Source organism: Stegastes partitus, unplaced genomic scaffold, assembly GCF_000690725.1.
Source record: "Stegastes partitus isolate 25-593 unplaced genomic scaffold, Stegastes_partitus-1.0.2 Scaffold442, whole genome shotgun sequence".
NCBI lineage: Eukaryota > Metazoa > Chordata > Actinopteri > Pomacentridae > Stegastes > Stegastes partitus.
Window position 1 is genome coordinate 157,696 of NW_007578173.1, and position 22,442 is coordinate 180,137.

Below are 22,442 nucleotides of genomic sequence, written 5' to 3' on the forward strand. Positions count from 1 at the left end.
CTTCCACGCAGGGGACTTTGCGCTCTATCTCACTTTTCCATATGATAAAATGCGGAATGATAAACACATCGACTCTGCTGAGTGACACGGCAGATCAGTGACGAGACGGAAAGACATTTCTGCCAAACAGCCACGAGAGCTACAGGTAAATACACCCAAGATAACAACCTCCATCTCTGCTTCTTTTTTCTTTATTGCCACCTACTCTACCTCCTCCTTTCTCCCATTTCTGCTTCGGTGTCACCATACCCCCTCCCCGTGTGTTGTCGTGGCAACGCTGCGGCCGCCCCATTATAATGCCTGCGTGTTTGTAAGTGGAGTTGCTGCTTTGCCGCTGTTGGTTTCTCCCTTTTTCTCTTTGTCCCTTTGAAATAGAGAATAAAAAAAACGGGGGCCGACAGACGGGGGGAGAGGAGGAGGAGGTAAGGGAGGTAGGTTTGGAGGGGAGGCAAGGGAGGAAGAGGAGGGGGGGGAGGATGATGCAGGAGCTCTAGCAATCATTTAGCACTTTCCTCTCTTGCTTTTATCTGTCCTTAGAGCTGCTTTCTACATTTCCTTTTGTCTTGGAGGTTGGAGGCTGCTCGCTGCTCCCGTAAAAGTGGCGATGTGAGAGAGCAGCTGTGAAGTTTATTAGGTTGATCACGCACACAGGCACGCACTTTTTTTCCCTCTCTTGTACATCTTTCCCTATCTTGCTTTCTCTCGCAGACACACACACACGTGTACTTTGAAAAACGCACACACGCTCACCATTACAGAGAAAGACAGAGTGTATAGAGCTATTAGATGCATTGATGAGGACGCCTGCATCAAAGAGAATCCACAATGAGAACAAACATACAGAGCAGATGAAACACCTCCTTTGTGTTTGGCTCCAGGAGCACAACACCTTCTAATGAGGAGCTGCGTGCACACGTATATGTGTGATTAGTACATTACTTGTCTTATATTTGTTTTGGGGGTTTTTTTTGAACAGTGTGATTGTGAATCTTTTCAGAGTTGTGTCTGGCAGTGTGTCTACAAGAGCAGACTGACAGGTGTGTGTATGTGTGTGCATGTAATCTCCCAGATAAGGTAGGTAGATAGAGAGAGCAGATAGACAGGGGCGTTGGGGATGAGATTGCAGGAGGGGCTTAAAGCCGAAGCTGTAAATCACTTAACCTGGGGCTAATGGGCTTATAGGCTGTACTACAGTACACACACACACACACAAACACAGCAGTACACAAACACAAACTCAATCTCGGTTGCCCTTCCAAACACATGCACACACACAAAATAACTTCATTTCTGCAAAGTTGGGCCTCAAGGCCTCAATAAGTCTTATCTGAAATGTTAACTATTAAATCATGTCCATGCGGAATGTCATATTAAAAACTGACTAATTTAGAGAGTGCCAGTGATGTATTGCTCCGCCGCTTTAGATTGTGTGAGGAATACTTGTACGCGCGTGTGCAGACTTGCCGTTGCTGCTTGTTATCCCACATTTTTATTCACCACGACTTGCTGTTGCGCCACATGTCTGTACGCACGTGTGGGCATTTCACATGAACATCCAATTTAAGCGCATATCTGATGTACATGCAAATCAGTGCTAAGTTCAGCCAGAAAATAATTAAGTTGGACTCAATATATTAGTCTGTGTTTTTTTAAGTCCGACATGTGAGTCATCAAGTTAGCGCACTCCTCCTAAGGCAGCATTTGGGGCTTTCATCTACAGTCACTTGAAAACCCAACAGTCGAGTTAGTAACCGATGCCGACACCAAGGGAGTCACATACACATATCATGAAGAAGGAAATTGCTGTGAAAACGCAATGCAAGGTAGGCCTTTCCATTTAAACACCCCCCAACAGACTCGCACACACAAATAAAGGTATACAAACACATCCTTCCTTCATGTATGGTCACATATGGCAGGCCATTCTCCTGGTCAGTAGCTCATTACATTTCTCATTATGTCTTTACACACATTTGGCCGATCCTCTGCACCTGTTGAGGTGTGATATACCGGCTCCCTGTTTACACCTGCTCCTTCTCCTCCTCCTCCAGTCCCACCCTCCATCACTCAATCTCACCCTCTTGCCCTCAGTCTCTCACTTCTCTCCCTATCACTCCATCTGTCTACCTGTCTCCCAGCCTGCCCGCCTCTTCATGCTCCCCGTGCATTCGACGGAAACCACGCTGTTGCCAAGGCTACCGCAGCCATTGTGTACCCGGTTGCCAGGTGACTGGTCGCCGTGGCAATGATCAAGAATTCTGAAGCACCGCCGTCGCCGCCTCCCCTCGACAGATAAATCTTCACCATTTTTTTCCCCCCCTCTTTTTCTCCACTCCGTCGTTGTCCTTCTCTCCCTCCTGAAGACACTAGTCGAAGAAAAGCACGGCGACCTTTAAGTGGAACGAAGCAACAATAGAGGGACGGGATGGATGATGGCTTGTTTGTTTTCATTTCCTAGGTCTCTCTCTCACCCTCTCTCTCACTCCCTCAGCCCCTAACTCAATTTTTCTTTTCCCTTCATCCATCTAGTCTCCAGCTGTCCAGCCTGCCTAGTTTAATAATGAATTGTCTCTGCTTTCCTTCTCATTTCCCTCTCTGTCCGCTTGTTTGATCACCCCTTCTAATTCTTCATCTCACTCTTCCTCCGTCCCTGTATTTTATTTCACCAAACGGCAGACCACGAAAGGCTCTCTCATCCTCGTCTTTGTTCGTCGTGGCACTCAGGGCAAATCAGCCTTCTTCAGCCTGACACACACACACATTTTTCTGCTGTTCACCCTTTTTCCATCCTCTCTGCTCCCTCTATCCCTTTCTTTCCTCATCAGTGGACGATTTTGTTGGGCTTGTAGTGATGCTCTTATCCTTTTAATATGCTTACTCTAATGCAATACTTAATTCCTGTTCCCCCATCACAAAGAAATATGATGGCAGATAAAATTGGTGTGCAGCAGAGTTTGAACATTATGAGTTTTTTTCAAAGACTGATGAGTATTTTTTTTTTTTCGTCATTTCCATTTCCATTAGACTATTTGGCCTGAAATTCATTTTACATTTGACATCCCTCAGGCCAAAAAGAAGATAAAAGTATCCCGTCTTTTGCTCTCAGAATTTTATTTGTGCCTTGAAGACGACGTGGCGCTAACTTTTATTCCAAGCCAACATGACGGTGAAGAAGAAGAAGACATTATCCACACATGTGGAATCTAATTAAACTGTGAATCATATCTCATTTTTCATCAAAGGCCTGAATTGGTTCTCAGCAAGCTGATGCACTCGTTCACCCCAAGTGGGGATGAGACAGAAAGATCAGGGCAGACACGACAATACTTGAAACATAAACTATATTTACTGCATTGACAGATGCGCTTTCATGGCAGGTTTTAATAAGGAAAGGCTAAAAGAAGGCCAGGGGTCCGTTTCACAAAGCAGGTTTAGTGAAAACTCTGAGTCTGTGAACCCTGAAATGAGGGAACACGAGAGCCAAACAGACAAACGTTACAGCTACAAGTATGTGGGCCCCAAAACAAAACGCTAGAGATCGACCAATATGGTTTTGTCCAGGGCAAATATTGATTATTGGCAATCAAGAAATGCAGACAACTGATATTTACAACCCTGCAATAGACTGGCGACCTGTCCAGGGTGTCCCCTGCCTTCGCCCTAAGTCGGCTGGGATAGACTCCAGCTCCCCCGCGACCCTAGTGAGGATTAAGCGGTGTATAGATAATGGATGGATGGATGGATGATATTTACAACCAATATACATCAAATATTATGTATGAACAACATGTGATAGCAGGACATCTGTCACTCTTAACTATATTACTTCATAAAAAAGGATTATTACACGACTGAGATTTCAAAGTTTGTGAACAGTTTCCTCTTCTCCAGCAGTTCCGTCTGCTGTCCTTCTCTGTGTTCTCAATCTTTTTCTGTTCTAGCGCTTTTATTGCCCACTAAAGCCACTATGTCTTGAAGCATTATTTGTTATTGTTTTCCAGGCACTCTTTCGGGGTAATCCGTGGCTGCCTCCTAACTTACCCGCCAGCTGTTAGTTTAGCCTTAGCCCCTGTGAAAGTAGCTAATGTCTGGATTTGTGGCGATGGATGCGCTTCTTGTTCACTTTTTGCAGATTGTGTCTCTTGCCAGAGACACGTGTCTGTCACTAAGAGCAGATTGTTCAAGTTAATCTTACTTTAAGAAGATGCTACAGTACTCCAGATAGCGTTGGCCACAGGCTAAGAGGCACAGCAAACCTCTTAGTGACAGCCTTAGCCTTGCACCGTCAGCAAAATAAGCTGCACTGACACAAATAAGTAAACTATGAGGGCATTTGTGTGTGTGTGTGTGTGTGTGTGACAGGGAATCAAGGCAAGTTTGTTCAAAAGTGGGGTGTTTGTTGTAACTTCAACAGCATCTGCTACCTCACCTTTCTAACAGCTCTAATGAAATAGCGTGTCTGTACACAGTAGTTTTACATGATAAACTCTTATTTGTGACGCGTAACCAATCAAACAAGTAGATTGCGCAGGACATTGCTTGAAACAAGAGTGACAACATAAAGAGAGAGAACCGGCTGCCTCAGGGTCAACATGTTGCATCTAACTTAATTAGCGATGATCGATTAATTAAAACAGTATCAATAATAGGCAGGAATAAGCCAAACATTGACCTTGATGTTTGGTCAGTCCTTACAACACATTCATATGTAGTGATTTAACATGTCGACCATTTGCTCCAGGTCAGCAAGAAGTAAGTAAGCAGAGTTGGACACTGATGTTGGGGAGTAGGACTTGTAAGTTGGCAATGTGGTGGCAATGCCATGTTGAGGAAAAAGCCTTTTTGTAAAGGCACACTTTTGTCTCCAACTATTTTGCTGATGAAAAATTTAAGTTTCTCTTGAATGAACAGTTTGACATTTTGGGAAACAGACTTTTTTACATTCCTGCCAAGAGGTAGATGAGAACACTGATACCACTCCATTGTCTGTAAATTCAATATTTATCTACAGCCAGCAGCTTAAGTTGGCATAGAGAATGTGAATAAGAATAAATGATTTGTCTGGCTATGTCTAAAAGTAAAAAAAAAGAAATGGTACTGCATATCCAGTCGTTGATTAAACCACAAGAAAAAAAAAAAAATCATCCATCAAAGTTACATATTTAGAATTTCTCCATTAAAATAATCTCTCCTTGCCTCAAAATGGCTAGAAAACAATGCATCATTCCTTCTACGTCCACCTCTTTCCTCTCACTGCAGCTTGAGCACACCAGCTCACCTTAAACTCACTGTAAAACTACAAGTTGTAATGTCAGAGTAATTCAGTGAGTCATCCTGTTTGACCCGCAAGCCGATTTTGAGCCGACATTTTTGCTGCTTGGAAACTCACAGATTCTCATTTTCCATGACTAATCTACAAGAGAAGTGTGTCTGATAGAACATCGTGTACTCTGATTTAAGGGTTCTTGGATACACTGACTGACTTTTTTGTTGTTGTTTTTTTAAATTTACTTTGAAGACCCAGAGTTTGTTGACATGCTGATGTGCACAGCAAAATGACTGAGGAACAGGAAAGACACACTGATAAGGAAGATGTATTTGCAAAAAAAAGAAATGCAACTTCAGTTGTGGGGCTGAATAAATTATGGAATATTAATTATGATCGTGATTTTGGCTTCACACAACTTGACAAGCAGGACTGACTGCGATTACTGACGTTTCGAACGCTACACTGACAGAACAGCTAATTTAGAAAGAGCTGAGTTGTTGCACTGCAGTAACTGAATGGATACTAGAGGTTTCTCTGTGCAAAGACAATTAGCTAGCATCCATCATAGCCTGCACAAGAAGCATTTACGGAACATCACAGTGTTTGTCAGTGTTGAGCAAGTGAGGCATTGCAGGTACAGTTGTATTGATAGTGTTTATTTAAATACAAAAGCGCAATAAAAAAAACTCATCTGTCTCTAAAATCAATAAATTGTGATAAATAATCACAATCTCAATATTGAACAAAATAATTGTGATTATCATTTTAGCCATATTCATGCAGCCCAAGTCACATATATGAAAATATTTACTCTAAAGAAAGGATGATGTTGACCAGAAACAGTTAGTCTTGTAATTGTTACCATTACATGAAGCAAGAAAAAGTAAGAAGACTAATTTGTTGAAGCATTCAAATCGGCAGCACAAACTCTGCACGATGAGTGCAAAGCCAGATCTGAATGCCATCCAGAGGAAAAAAAATAAAAAAAATTTCAGCAGCCTTTTGCAGAATAACACCATATGAGAAATGGTTCTCAGTAAAAGGTCATTTTTCAGCTTTTTCAAAATGATTTTGTTAATGCAAATGCACTCCCCTACAAAATCACCCTAACCTTTCTACAAATATTAATTATTTCCAAATACAGCTACTCAGGTCTTCTGGTGAGCATTTTTTTCACATTACATTAAAGAATATTGCAATGTCTTTTTTTTTTTTTCCTCTCCAAAATCATGCAGCCCTATTCTCAACCGTTAAATATATTATGAGCAATAATGAACAATTGACGTGGTGGAAGGTTGATTATATTCTCTTGAGGTATTTTCAGTCTTTATGCTAAGCTACGATGGCTACGTGGAGATGGAACAGGTATGAGGGTGATTCAAACTGACAAACGGTAAATGGACTGCGCTTGCATTGTGTCGTTTTCTTGGTTCTACAAATCGCACACACCCCGATGCATTCAGGCTGTTCCTCTGCCTTCAGGGGAAATTTGGGGGGACAACCCGCTCTGCCACCTGAACCACGGCCGCCCAGTTCTGTTAATTAAAAAGTTGTCTCACCAACTCAACCACGAACACCATCATAGTATGCACACGGCGCTGTCTACGTCCACATACTTCTGGCATATAGTGTCTGCTGGTGTAATCAAACTGATTCGTTTACAAATCTGAGGTTTTCAGAAAGTAATCAGTACAGCACATTTTATTGCGAAAATAACCTTGCCTGCTCACTGATCCTGTAGACGTGCTATCATCAGCCAGCTGGCTGCATGTGTGCGTCAGTGTGTGTGTGTGTGTGTGCGACGCAGTGTAAAGGGCAGATGATTGCAGTTTCCTGTGCCTGCATGTCGTGATGAGATGTGTGTGTGTATGTGCAGCTTCATCGCGTGTGTGACCGGGCTTGTCCCCTGATGTGTCCCCGAGCTTAGCCTGACGCTCCATTGATTTGTATGGAAATACTGCCTGTTCACACAGCAGGTCGAACGCCCTCTCTCTCTCGCTCATCAGTGCCCAGCTGTGGGACGCTCGCTGTCTCTCATTTGATTGTGAGTGTGTGTGTGTGTGCGCAAGAGTGTGTAGAGAGAGAGAGAGAGAGAGAGAGAGATCCATGTGATTGAGAGAGAGTTACAGTATGTGGCTGACAGGATAAGATTGTGTGACTGGCATATGCGATCATCAGATGTGTGTATGTGCATGCACACCACATACAAATTCAATGTGTTGTGGTTTCGATATAAGTGTGTGAACTCACATCTGTCTCTTGGTGATACTGTTGATCAATTTTTGATCTGTTAATTCACACACACACACTATCTCCCTCTCTCATAGACACACAAGTGCGCCTGTCCTGACAGCATCCATGGGGTGAAATATAACGGCCAGAAGCACCATCCACCATCCTCCTATCACGAACATCCGTCCTTTTGTTTACTACCCAGTCTTCATCTTCTCCTCTTCCTCCCTTGCAATATGAGTTACTCCTGCCCTTTTTCATCCTCTTTGTCCTTCTGTCCTCCATTCCTTTCTCCCTCTCTCTCCTCCCTTCTTGCCCTCTCAATGTCTTCCTCTTATTCCCTCGTCTTCAATCTCTCTTGCAATCGCTCTACATCTATCCTCCCTCCCCTCATTTTCCCCTCCATCTTTCTCTCTCCTCTTCCTCCTCCTTCACTCCGTCTCTCGGAGTATTCTGTTAAAGTCACGACCCTATTCTGTTCACGTGCTCATCACTAAATGACAAACCAGAGATGGCTTCCGCCTCTTAAAGGCCACAGCGAGATGTGTGCAAATCTAAGTCTCCCTCTCTCAGCCCTTTTTACCACTCAAACAATATGTGTTTTTTTGAGCCACCCTGGGCTTCACTCTGTCAAAAACTACAAGTAATGGCACTATTTTCTTTGAGCAAAGACCACACAGAAAGAAAAGGTCTTACTGGAGTCCATGTGTTTGCCTTTTTTTAAAACTTCATTTTCCATGTTAAAACACTGACAGCATGTTGTCCTCTTTTGAGGCAGACGTCGGATGGCAGCCATTTCAGCTTTTGATCCATGTTGCAAGCATAAAAAAAAATAAAAAAAACTCACTTAATCTCAGTATACACCTTCTTATTTGCTGTATAGAGTTTACCCGTCTTTGGAGGCTGACATAAATATTTATGAGATAAATTTTCCGTCGACATCACAGCGAGCATCATCAAACAAATGCGAGTTATACGAAGACAGGCAGTTTTAAGGGAGCAGACGAAGAAATTGAATTTTGTTTACATTGGTTGTTGTTAGTCTCATGGCGCCCAGACGTTTCCATTTTCAACTGCATCACTGCATAAATCATGTTATTAAAAACTCCACTTTAATGTTGGTTTGTTTTGCTGGGAACAATATGATACGCTTTTCAAACTTTACATGAGCCAATATTTTCTTTCTTCCCGAGTGACATCAATCCAAATGATAATTCCAACAAAAATATTTACATGAGCGCTACATAAAGTGATCAGATAAGGGTGTCCTGCCTACCTGCTCCACAGTAGGTAATCAGAAAAAAATACTCTCATTTATGCAGTTGTTGTTTGCAGTCATTCACTGCAGGAAAACCTTTGAAGAAGATGGGCCAGTATAATGTGTATTATTGGTTTACTGCTGTGCTTTGTACTGTAGCAATAGTTTGATTTGAATATACAACTCTGCTCTTGCAAATACTAAACAGGAGGTGGTGAGCTCAGAGCAGCTCTCACTGTGATTCAGAATCTTGTGGCTCAGCCTCACGGGGGTTAAAGAAAAACAAAGCTCTGATTGATAATGACACTGTAGACGTAGGGATGTCACTAGATGTATTTCTAGTTTTCTATGTTACTGAAAGTACAGAAAGTACTTCAGCCGTTAACCTGCTGGAGACTGTGCAGGTGGAGCAGCACGTCCGCTACGACGCCACGTATGGAGATATTTGAGCCAGTGATCAGGGACAAGTAATACACGCTCAAAGTCACAGTGCAAACAGTGTCACATTTGGAACAAACTAAGGAGACATTCTAAACTAAAACTATGTATCTCAAAAACAGACATCCAGATCAGTAAACAGAACTGGAGGTGAGTGTCGCAACTTTATCAGCCTGTCAGTGCATGGCTGTTGTCATCCATTATGATGACTGATGAACAAAAAGTGACCCCAACAACGTAGGCAATGTATGTGTATATTAGTACATGTAAAAGCTTCAGTGGAGTCATAGCTTTGTGATAAGTAATAAAACCTACCTACAGGGTGCATTTTAACTGTGATCTGTTTCGTAACCTAAACCAGCAGTTTTTTGTGCTTCAACTTAACCAAACATTGACTTAAACCACCGAAAGAAAGCAAAAATCAAAAGAATCTAAAGGTATAACATAATACAAGACTGGCCTAAGGCAGAACCTGAATTTAATTCTCCTCCTCCATCCCCTCTAAACCCCAAATGCAGACTTTTGTTCCTCTTTGTAAGCCCAAATTTGCAGCTACCCCACCATTAAATAAGGTAATAACAGAGTTGTATTAAATGGAGCGATAACGGCCTACTGAGCCCGCTACAAGGTGGAGGAAGTCCCTACTGGTTCATAGGTATGGGAATGATCTGCACTGATAATGGGCTACTTAATGATAAAATCCAAAGCAGGTGGTACACAGTATTCAAGCTGAGTGAGTTTCTTTCTCGTGTTACTTTGTTTTAATGTCGTCTCAATATTCACATCCTGAAATGTTGCTTTGACAGATTGTTCTGGCACTTTCTGTACTTTTACCTCGATAGCGTCAAGAGATGTCATGACATGGTTTTCAGGTCGTGGCACTTAAACTGCGGTAACTCCCACCCTTGACATCATCACCTACATCCAATAGATGTGAAATACTGTTCAAGCTACTATCTAATGACAATTGTACACCTGGTATAGGTTGAATACATTTGCCTCACATCTTTGTCTGCTTCAATTCTGCTGAAGACACAGTAGTGTTTAAGCATCTGTTAGCAACATTTATTGGCTGTGAATTAATCCGTGAGCTCCAGTCCCCTTTTGTACTCTGGAAGTCTGTTACCGTGACTGTTGGTGAACTGCAACAGCTGCGTCTGTTGTTGCAGTGTTCCACACACAATGTGAAAGGCTAACTTAGCGATAGCTCATCATGTGAGCGGGATACTGCTGCATTCATTAGCAGGCTACCCATCCTGTTCAACCTGTCAAAATATAACCGTGTGTCACAGAGTGTCACGATATCTGAAGCATTTTTAGAGACTCCCAAATATGACAAACTTAGAGCATCCTCAGGGAATTGGATGAAGTTTTACAACAGAATTGTTTGTTATAAATACTTTAACTACTACTTTTTTTTTTTTTTAAATATATTTTTTTGGGCTTTTGCCTTTATTTAGAGCAGTGGAGAGAGACAGGAAAGGGGGGAGAGACCTGCAGCAAAGGGTCATGAGCTGGATTCGAACCCACAACCGCTGCGTCGGGGACTGTAGCCCCTGTTCATGGGTCACCCGCTCAACCAGGTGAGCTATACGGGCGCCCTAACTACTACTTTTTAATGCTGATTTTTTATATATATATATTTATTATACCTTGGCTATTTATTTACATTCTTATTTTCTTAAATAAGAAAGATGGTCACTTCAGTTAACCATTAAAAAAAGTTATTTATTTCTTTATTTTGGACTTTTTAGCATAATATTGTCTAAAATAAGAGTAATGTCTTTTTTATTACTTAAAAGCTCCATCTCAGTCCCCCCCAATACATTTCATTGGTTTATTTTTGCTGTTGTAACAAAATTAGAATTGAGAATGACAGAGTTTCAGTCGTATTGATGCAGACTTCCAGGGTATTGTGACATCTCTAGAAAGGCGAGACACTTGGCTCCTGCATGTGGCATCACCTCATGAAGTCATCATGACATCAGTATAAAATGATGCCCTCCTAATTCCCTCTGCTTCCACGCTATTATCCAAACAACAATTTCTGTTTTTATTCAGAGCTCAGCCTGTACAGCTCCAACAAACCATCATTTCTGTATGATGACATCAGAGACAGATTCACTTTATAGCTCAATTTTATGCTGCTACTCCTCGACAAACTATGAAGTGTGCACAATAGGATGAAGTATAAGACAAATATGACCCTATGTGGAGCTATGTGTGGCTGTGCATGGAACTACAGCATAAATCGAACCATCATAAATTTGCTTTATTGTGCCGTGTCTCTGTATGTTTGTGCAAGCGTGAGTAGACTGGGTTTTTACTATCCTGTGACACCAAAAAATGCCCCCGTGGGAATAGACAACCCGAGGAAAGTGGTCTCCTGCGAGTCCTTTATCGTGCACTTTATTAGAAAAATGTCTGCTTTTAGGGTTGAGAGTACAGGTTAAGGGCGAGGATAGTCCTTACTAGTAAATTAAATCGTGTGTATTTACTTTAGTTAAACAGAAACATGTGGACGTCAAACACTTGAGCCAAAACAGTGCAGAAAAAAGAAAAAAAAAGAAAACTTGACTTTCACTGTGGCCTTTGGTGTGTGTGTGTGTGTGTGTGTGTGTGTGTGTGTGTGTTTGGGAGTGAGTCTAGTATTAGCTGGTACTAGCTGGCAGCCACGTAGCTCAATAGTGGAATTAGTGTGATATTGGATATTGGATGGACTGTAACACATTACACCACTTCACTGTCATGGACGGCTGAGTGCTTATAGCAAACATCACTTACTGCACACACTGAAACATGCACTCTGTAAGACACACACACACACACACACACACACACACACAAAGCCTGACACATGATAACATCCATTTAGCACACATACACGCACAGCTTTTATGATATTTGGAGCTTAACCGACAAACGAGGAGGACGTTTAAGAAGATGTTTTTCGGGGAGATTTAGGGAAGGAAAGTGCGTACCGCACATTAAGCATGTTCTTTCTTTTATGCAAGCTGCATAAAGCTCTTTTATATCATTTTAGATAATTTCTCGCTCATACAAGCTCCGGCTAAAGCGTATTTCTCTCCTTTTTATCAGCTTTTTTATCGCTCCATCCTCTTTACAAGCATTTTCCTGTCTCCTTTTGCTAAGTACAGCCTTTTTTTTTTTCTGCAGCCTCTCTTTTCTCCCTTTCGTCAGTCTCTCATTCACAGTCATGGCACACACACTCTTTTTGTCTTTCCTTTCATCGTCAGTCCAGTCCCCTTTCAGCATTCATGTATGTTTTGCATTGCTGACGTGAAATAGTATAGGTGCAAACCATCTCCAATCAATCCTGACCTTTGGAGTGCATAATATAATCTTTGTGATGTTTTTATGTGTTTTTAATGCTTTCTTGCAGTTATTGCTGCCTAGGGAAGAATAATGTTGATTGAATTGTAATGTTTGAAATTGAATCTCATCCTCTTTCTCAGCTTTCCAATCTATCTCTCGAGACTCCTATCTCCTGTCTGCCTGTTTTCTCCTTTTTCTTTCATAGCCTTCATTCACCTGTCTGTGAGGTTGAGCTCTATAGATACCTGGTTCTTAGACTCACTAAGCTCCAAGGCCAACAAAGGAATATCTTAACTCTTCTTACTACTTTCTTACGAACCAAGAGAGATGCATTATTCAGGTCCAAGGCTCTTCATTCTTAGCTGGCACTGGCCATCAACTTTCACAGGTCACAATGACAAACAACGCTGTCACAATATTACAGCTGCAGTTAATTTACTTCGAAGCAATGTGACAACTCTGACTGTACAAAATATCTAAGGGTAAGGTTAGAAACAAATTCTGCTAAAGTTATCAAAAAGTTAATTTCAGGACAAGAGGACACAAACTTTGGTCTTCTCCACAGTCACCCACCACCTGGACTTCCAAATTCTGCTCTGCTATATAAGGGGTACTTCCTGTGTTTGCAGTGAGAGCAGGCACTGGATTTGACTTGTCATGTCTGCACACAACAAAAAGTGTGTTTGGGAGAGAATTAAACACCACCTGTGCAACCAAGAGCAGAGTGCTGGGGTTTTTTTTTTTTAGTAGACAAAGATATCACGCTTCAGCTGATGGACTTACTAATCAGATGTACAGCGTTAGGAACAAGTAGAGACAAGGCATACAAAAGCAAATGCATAGTTCATTCAATGTGTAAAATGACTTTTTAATCATCATGTTAGGGCTGAACTATTAATAGTCTGTATATTATTGAAATTGAAATAAGGACAAGTGCAATATCTGAATCACAGGAGCTGCAATATTTTTTGACTAAGGTAAGAAATGTCACAACATACCATTATAGATGAACAATTGTGGTGCTACAGAAAAGCCCAGACATAAGAGAGCGTGCTTGTTTGGTACACATCATCACTTTACATTTACTTGAGCGGAAAAGTCACATTTGTACTTAGTGTGGGCTCATTATTTATATCTCCTGCAACTCTTTGAAAATAGCACAACCATGGGTAAATGTAGATGGAATTCATAAATGTCTTCTGTGCAGTATGAAAAAATTACACAGTATTATACTATTTATTTTATTTCTTTTGCAAACATTGGAAAAAAAAAACTGAACATCCACAATTTTTTTTCCCGCAAGTGATCACAGGTGTTATCATTACTGGAGGAAAAATAGTTATGGACATTTTCCAACGTACATTTTTAATTTGTTCAGTGTAAACACAGCCTGCAGTTCAGCTGTAACATCTAAGAATTTTTTGACTTACAAGTGGTCGCAGCTGAGTCAGCATTGGCATCCTGACTGCACTGAGGAATGCATGTTTTTTTGGCTGTTTTTTACGAGATCTGGAGCAATCGGTTTATTTTTGGCAATTTTTTAAATGAGACCTGTTGAATAAAGGGATTTTAATGAACTGCACCGATTTTCAACTCAGATTTGGTGAAGATTCCTGACAGAACAGGAGGTCACAGATGAGTAGTTCAACGGCTGTCAGTCCGTTAGAAAATCCAAGCGTTCGTTTACAGTTTTAGGTTCTGCTAAATGGTGTAATTTTGATAATTGTTTCAAAGACGGCATCCATGTCAAGTCCGCAGGCGGGCTTTGGGGCTCACAGGGTTACGGTTGAAAGCAAAATCTAATTGGATTTGATCAGACTTGTGTAAATGCAGGTGGGGGACAAATCAAAGAGAAAGCCAACACTAAGTTGCTTTGTAAGGCTGTGGCTTCACTGCACCTTGGCATTGATTCTCCAAGTCTCTGGAAAACTAATGGAGGGACGAACCCCATCCATCCATTATCTATACACCGCTTAATCCTCACTAGGGTCGCGGGGGGCTGGAGTCTATCCCAGCTGACTTAGGGTGAAGGCAGGGGACACCCTGGACAGGTCGCCAGTCTATCACAGGGCTACACTTAGAGACAGACAACCAAGAACACTCACATTCACACCTACGGACAATTTAGAATCACCAATTAACCTCAGCACGTTTTTGGATTGTGTAGGAGGAAGCCGGAGAACCCGGAGAGAACCCACGCTGCATGGGGAGAACATGGAGACTCCACGCAGAACCGGCAACCTTCTTGCTGCGAGGCGGGACAAACACCATTCTTCCAAAAGATATTTTTTCATGATTTTCATCTGGGTTGAGATCTAGTGACTGTGAAGGTCATAGCATAAGATTCCCATCATTTTTACACTCATCTAACCATTCAGTGGCCTCTCGTCCCCTATGGATAGGTACAGTGTCATACTGGAAGAGACCGCTCCCAGCAGGAAAAACAGATTTCCTCATAAGGTAAAGATGATCATTTAGAACAGCTTTGTACTGATTTGCAGTGATGCTTCAGTCTAAGGGGACAAGTGGATTTAAAAGATGCAAACAAGATGCCTCCAAAGCAAAAAAGAGCCACCAGATTCCCCTAACTTAGGGGTCAAGGATTCGGGTTTTCCTTTAATTTGTCACGCGTTTGAAATTGGCCTTCACTCTCTAAAGTTCTTAAAAGTTCATGCAATGTTATATCATCACCTAGTGAGCTTACCCTCAGCTTCATCATAAATTCTCCTCCTCTCTTTTAACTTATTACTTCTGTTTTTTAGTTCCCATGTTCCAGTCTTTCTTCCCTCTTTGATAAGTAATACACTGACCTTCTTTCCGGGCCTGGATCTATTGCGGGACTCGCCTCACCCCCTCCTCCTCCTCCTCCTCCTATCATATCTGAAGCAAGGGGAAGAAATGGGGCAGACACTGCATACATTTAACACACACCCATAAATACGCACAGGAAGTGACAGACAAGGGAAGCACGGCCACAAGGGACAGGTAGAGAGAGAGTTGTGTGTATCTTTGTGTTTAAGCGTGTGTGTGAAAGACAGAGAGAGAGAGAGAGGAAGAAAAAAAAAAAAAAGAGGCAGATAGCTGACACCAATATGGTGTTCTATTTGTCTGTTCGTACTAGTAAACACCACCTCATCTGACTTTAACGCTGTTTTCACGGTGACACCCGGAGCATAATTATGACACATTGTCCTGCGTCTTGCCGTTTTTCTTCGGCAGCTACCACATGCTCGTCATGTTACGCACACACACGCAGTCAGACAGTGTTGCAAATCTACACGTGGCCACACTTCGATAGGGAACAAAGTGCAAACACAGACACATACACAGACGCACAACTAAACAAACACACTGTGACTCACGCACACGCACGCACGCACACACACACACACACACAGGCATGTCACACTTGTCTTGCATTGTGTTTGCTTACTGGCTTTGTTCCATCCATCACACCATGACAGCCCGTCACTGTGGATTAGAGCCACATCAGCCTCAACAGAGAAATCAATGGTGAAATATATAAATAAAAACACAATTAAACCAATTGAGTAGAGGGGAGGCAACAAGTGGCCTGCTGACGTGACTCATCCAGCCAGCAGAGGGTGCTGATGAGCTTCCCAGCCTCGGTGGAAGGAGACGGGAGGGTGGTCTGAGGTTTTCTTTGTTAGATCTCCATCATTCACCCCATCGCCTCAACTACAACATGCATACGATTGGAGAGAAACATCCTTGCATGTTTGTGGAAACTATATTGGCAAGATAATGACCTCACCCCCAAATTACTTTCATCTATACTTGAAAATAGTTAAAATAACATCCGTTAGAGAAAAAAAACACAACCTTGTTTCGCACCATCGATCATTGCACAAAACTCAAATGCACAGTTGGACCCTTGGGCCCCCGGCAGCATCATTCAGAGGCCTGTCTGATCATGAATAAAAATGATTCATGTGTTTTGGGGTTGGTGAAAAGCGAAGCGTCTGGCCTTGGAACTCTGAGAAGCTGGTGAGTTTTTCGAACCTGGCTAAAAAAACAAAAAAAAAGAAAAGAAAAGAAAAGTCAGGGATAGAGCAAAAGACAGGCAGACAGTGAGGATATAAACCAAGGAAAAGCACAAATGAATGCAGGAAACTAAAAATAGAGAAAGAGACTCGTGAAGAGGCAACTAGAGTGGCCTGAAAAGGAGAGAAAAGAAAAGGAAAAAGAGAGAAAATGCCGCCAGCTGCTCCTGATTCCTCGGTGGAGGAGATGAGTGGCATTTTTATGAAGAAAAGGCACGCCAGCCAGGACGTCGAACTGCGCCCACTTCACGACAGCCTGGCGCACACACACACACACACACACACACACACAAACTCCAGAGGTATAAAACAGCCTGCACTGCTGCACACGGTGCTCGGTGCATGTGTGGAAGTGAACGTGTGTTTGTGCAACTCGGAGCAGGAATGCACTCAAAAATGCTAATGCAAAGCCACATCTCCGCAGCCTGCATTTCTGGAATTTCAACGCTTGTTCTTTATGGCTCTTAACAAGTCACTTTCAAATCAAATCTCAAACGGTCAAACACGCACACACACACACACACACTCAATAAGCAACACCGCAGCGTGGTGTTGCTAATAGCACTAATTAATAGGCTAAATTCTGCTAATTGAACTCGCTTATGCTGAACCTCTCTCTTCCTCCTACTCCTCCACACCTCTTTCATTCTCTCTGGACTTCAAGACCATGCTGTTAGCTTTAATTTAAATTTGCATGGTGATTACATTACTGTTCCACAGACTAATGCAATCTCCGTTCTTTCATCATTGCCGTAAATAATTCCTCAACACTAATCCCACATTCAACTATTTTCAACCTTCTCTCATTTTTAGCATTTGCTCTCCCTTTCTATATGCTTCAGTATCATCCCCTGCAACACACACACACACACACACACACACCTGTTTCTGTTTGAAGCCTCGAGGAGGAGAGAAAAGCAACAGCAGCAGCAGAGGCAGCAGAATGAGTAAAAGAAGAAGAAGAAGAAGAAGCAGTGTTCAGTTGAATGAGCATAGTGTGGAGGAGAGGACAGGATCTGGGAGGGACGTGGGGAGGGACAGCCATTAGCCACGCCAGCTGTTTCCCTTGCATATTAATACACAAGCAGGAAGGCAAACACACACACACACACACACTCACAACAACATGCACACATGCCGGCAAACATGCAAACTCATGCTGCGTCGGCAAAAACCTTGGGTGAGAAGCAGAATATTCAGACATACTGTAGTCTACATTCAACATCAAAGTCCTGCACGAGATTTACAATCGAGACACATGCTGCAGACACTTACTGTACGTGCACGCATACACACCCACACGCAATAAAGATGAATGGAAAAATCGCAAATGCATAACAGAGAAGTAAAAAGACATGTAGCAGATTTATAACAGATATGTCCATATTCATAAGAAATCCACTTGCATGCGAGGGCAGACACAGACATGCAGGCTATAAAGACCATCCCAGGGATCACATGCATAAAAAACAGATGCATGAGATTTACTATGTCGAGACATGCTGTTCAGATTCATAGCAGGTACAGTGGAACCAGCGCGCACACACTTACACACACACACACACAAACAAATCCAAGCCATGAAGACAAGCGTAAAAATCAGACATCTAAAATATATATATATGCATAAAAACCTGAGGAACACACTCACACAGGAGACACATGCTGTGCAGATACATAGCAGATGCGGCAGCACACACACAGACACACACTGGAGTCTGTAAGAGGAGGAAGAAAGCAAGCAGTGCAGTGTGATGGGCAGAGAGAGGAAGAGAAACAAAAAGAGAGAGAGAGAGAGAGAGAGAGAGAGAGAGAGAGAGAGAGGGCAGAGGCAGGCGATGATTGTGGCTGTGGCTCAAAGAATTCCCCGAGTGAGCATTATGTATTGAAAGGGGGATAAAGTGCAGAATTGCCTCTTTCCTTTTCATCTCTGTTGTATTTCCGCCAGAACGAACAAACACTGTCACATCCCTGAAAGCTTTTCATAAATGCTGCGAACTATATACTACTATGTAATACTATATGAGACACATAATGACATTGTAGTACACAGAACATATTCAGTGATACATGAACATATTGAACATAACATTTGTGGGCAGGTGTGGTAGCAAGTACACTGTGGAGAGTTTGCAGTGCTATCTACTAGTGCTACTTTAGCAAGGGCAGACTGATTATTAGAAACATCTCTCAGTGTAACATAACACAGTTACACAGCAGTCCAAAATACATTATCCAGAATGACCACAAAGTTGAAACAACACCTCTCCAAATAGCGTAATAAAAAAACGGAACATTAGAACCCTGAAGGTAGGTAAGATTTATTGCTAGACTCATATTTCAGAGCGCATTAGCCTTACACTTCTAAGTGTATATATTATACAATACATATCAACTTCTATAATAATCAGCCCTTTAATCGTGCAATAGCACAAAAGCAGAATGTTACTAATAATAATAAAAACACCTGTGCTTGAATCAAGTTCCCCATTAAACCAGTGTGACAGCAAGCCTGCATTCCTAAGACAAAGTCCCTGAAGCTGAAGAAACTTAATGGATTTCAGCAGTAATAGTATTATTTACACATGTGCTTCTCCAACAACCACACATCAAATGTCTTTAATGTAAGGATGATAATGATTCATTGTGAATTTAATAATTGCCATCATTTTATTAATCAATTAAAAATATGTTAGGCGATAACGCACAAAAACGGGCTGCAAGGTGGCTCAGTGGTTAGCACCGTTGCCTCGCAGCAAGAAGGCTGCCGGTTCGCATCCCGGTGAGGACACCGGGATCTTTCTGCCTGGAGTTTGCTTGTTCTCCCCGTGCAGCCTGGGTTCTCTCCGGGTTCTCCAGCTTGTTCCCACACAGTCTAAAAACATGTTGAAGTTAACTAGTGATTCTAAATTGTCCGTAGGTGTGAATGTGAGTGTGCTTGGTTGTTTATTTCTACGTGTAGCCCTGTGATAGACTGGTGACCTGTCCAGGGTGTCCCCTGCCTTCACCCTAAGTTATCTGGGATAGGCTCCAGCCCCCCGCGACCCAAGTGAGGATTAAGCGGTGTATAGATAATGGATGGATGGATGGATAATGCACCAAAACTGAAACCCTGTCAGTAAAAGTACTGTAGATTTGCTGTAGTACCTGGTTGTTCCTACAGGTGGAGCTTCTTAATGTTTACTAAGACGGAGCTACAGGTGTGCTTGTGGACCACCCACACACCACAACCACAGTCTAAGGCCTCTGAATAATAATAATTGATTAGATTTGTATAGCGCTTTTCTAACTCAAGGAGTAACTCAAAACACATACACTGTCAATTATTCATTCACACACATTCATTCCAGTGGTGGTAAACTACTGGTGGTAAGCTGCGCCTACGGCCCCACCTCAAACAATCCATTCAAACACATTCACACCAGGCAAGGTGGGTGAAGTGTCTTGCCCAAGACACAGGCTACAGGACAGAATCGAACCGCTGACCTTCTGATCATTGACCAACTTGCTCTACCACAGCTGCCCATGTTCTAAAATAACAACATCTATGCCTCCTTGGGTGTCAACAGTCAAGTATAAACAAGGCTTAACTGCCAACTGTTGTGCTGATTAACTCTGCAACATAAAGGTATAACATGGTTACTTGCAGCTGGTTAGCTAGCTACCTGTGGCTCACACTAACGCTCAGAATGGCAAACACTGGCTGGGAGCTGAGAGTCTGTCAGTTGAGAGCAGCTGTAGCTTCTAGCGCTTCTAATGTACAGGAGCAGCAGTTCTCTGATTGCGTACTAAAATTTTACATTGTAGACATGGCAGTAAATACTGACAGATTTCCTGGACTGACAAAGTTTGTGTGACAGTATTAGCAGACATCTGTTGCAGCTGCACAGTTGTTTCCAGCAGCTGGACGAACATCAAATACAGTGAACAAGTTGCTCCATCATGTAGATCAGCTATCGGGATTATTTTGATGTCAAACTGCTGTGAAAACAATCATGTCACAGGTTGTTGCTGTATTAAATACTTTAGATTTTGGTCAAATGTTCAACAGCAATTTTAACAAATTTTATATTTTTTGCTATTCATTTATCATGTAGTAGACTGGTGTTTATGTAAAATGTTCACTAAATTCTGCCTGTAAACACGTCAATTTTGTGGCAAGCTATAGGTGTCAGTGGTTAAAAATGGTGCTATCAGAATAGATTATTGATTAATAATGTGGCTATGGAAAGTGTTGAAAGTGTTTTTCTCTATTTCCATGTGGACCATTTAAAAAGATTTTTAGACAGGGAGCCACTGAGACCCAATACTGGTATCTGCCATATCCTGAGAAAACTTTAAATACATCAAGATTTAATACTAAGTGTAACCATCCTCAGCAGGCTGTTGAGGTGCTCAGTACCACATTGAAACCTCTTCACTACACAGTAATGTCAAATTACATGTTTAAAACAGTGTCACCTTCATATGGCATAATACATTTTTAAACAGCAAATGTTCCGTATCAAGGACAAAAGCTAAGTATAAACAACTAAATACATGAGAGGATTCTCATCAGAAATGCTTGTGGTTTGTGTTGATGTGAAAAGATAAATATCGGCTGATATATTGCCATCAGACTTTTCCAACTCAACATTGATAGTTGTAATGGGCATAAAAAATCAATGTCAGTCAGATTCATATATATATATATATATACACAAAGCCATAAAAAGAAATGCACACAGTACAATAATGTACACAGTACTAGATATGGTAGGAAAACTCCCTCATGCATTTCTGCTACATCTATAATGCAGTAGTAGACTGTCTTTTTCCAGTGTTGTGTAGGAAAGGCACATAAGTATATTGAAATATAAAACTAAGGCTTCTCTCAGCCTCCTTTCAGGCCATTCCTTGTGACTTCTGACAGCTAAAAAGAGAGGAAAGCCTGTTTTTACCAGGCAATTGCTCATGGGGATGGTGCAAAAGTGTAGCATTAGTTCAGATATCATGTGGCAGATAGCATCAAGACCATAGAGACAGTGCACCCTAATGGCACAGATAACAAACAAGAAAAACACCTGGATAAAAGACAAAAATGAGGAAAGATAGACAGATAAATAAGGAAAAATAATATGTCATCTTACCCCAGACACAAAGCAGACAGGCTTATGAAATAAAGGACAAACAGAGCGACAGAGGGAGGAATTCAAAAGAGCACATATTCAGAAACTCCAAGTATGTTTTGTGGCAGATGCATGCAAACACACACACACACACACAAACATGTACACACTCGTCGCAAAAAGTAATAAGTGTTGCGACACAGACACTGAAAGACCGAGACAGGGAGAGAGATGATCGGTACGTTAGCGGAAGCACACATACAGGCGCACGCACACACACACGTCTCCAGTGTTAGCTTGACTTATGAAATCCTAACTGTGGCTCAACACCGCAATATTGTCTGAAAATGTCAAGGCTTAGATGGAAGCCCCACTGGGACAAAATGTACTGTCAACACACACAGGGCTCAATCTGTTCTCGCAAAGACATATGGCTTTCATTTATCACATTCTATGCTGAGACAAATTGTTTTCCCAAAACCTCGATGTGCAACACAACAAGAATGGTAAAGATTAGGCATAGGAGAAATGTCACAACAATGGAAAGGAGGATGGAGAACGAAGTCAGGGTTGATAGTATTCTGTGTAACTACACCACCAATATGTCAAGGTTCTTAATATATATCCTGTTTAAAGCTGCTCTACACTGGGTTTTTATATACCTACATGCCATGACCAAATTATAGTTCTATTTGGTTAAAATCCTGTAGAACGCCGCATATCTACGTGCTTCTTTA

General features: G+C 41.9%; 1 protein-coding gene across 1 annotated transcript in view; it reads right to left on the minus strand.

The window, feature by feature from the left end:
- The window catches only part of serpinh2 (serine (or cysteine) peptidase inhibitor, clade H, member 2), a 137,441-nt gene extending 115,676 nt beyond the window's left edge, over nt 1-21,765 (minus strand). The window contains exon 1 of the mRNA XM_008286206.1: nt 21,727-21,765. The gene's annotated coding sequence lies outside the window, so the exon portion shown is untranslated. The remainder of the gene's footprint in view (nt 1-21,726) is intronic.
- Nucleotides 21,766-22,442: the final 677 nt, after the last annotated feature.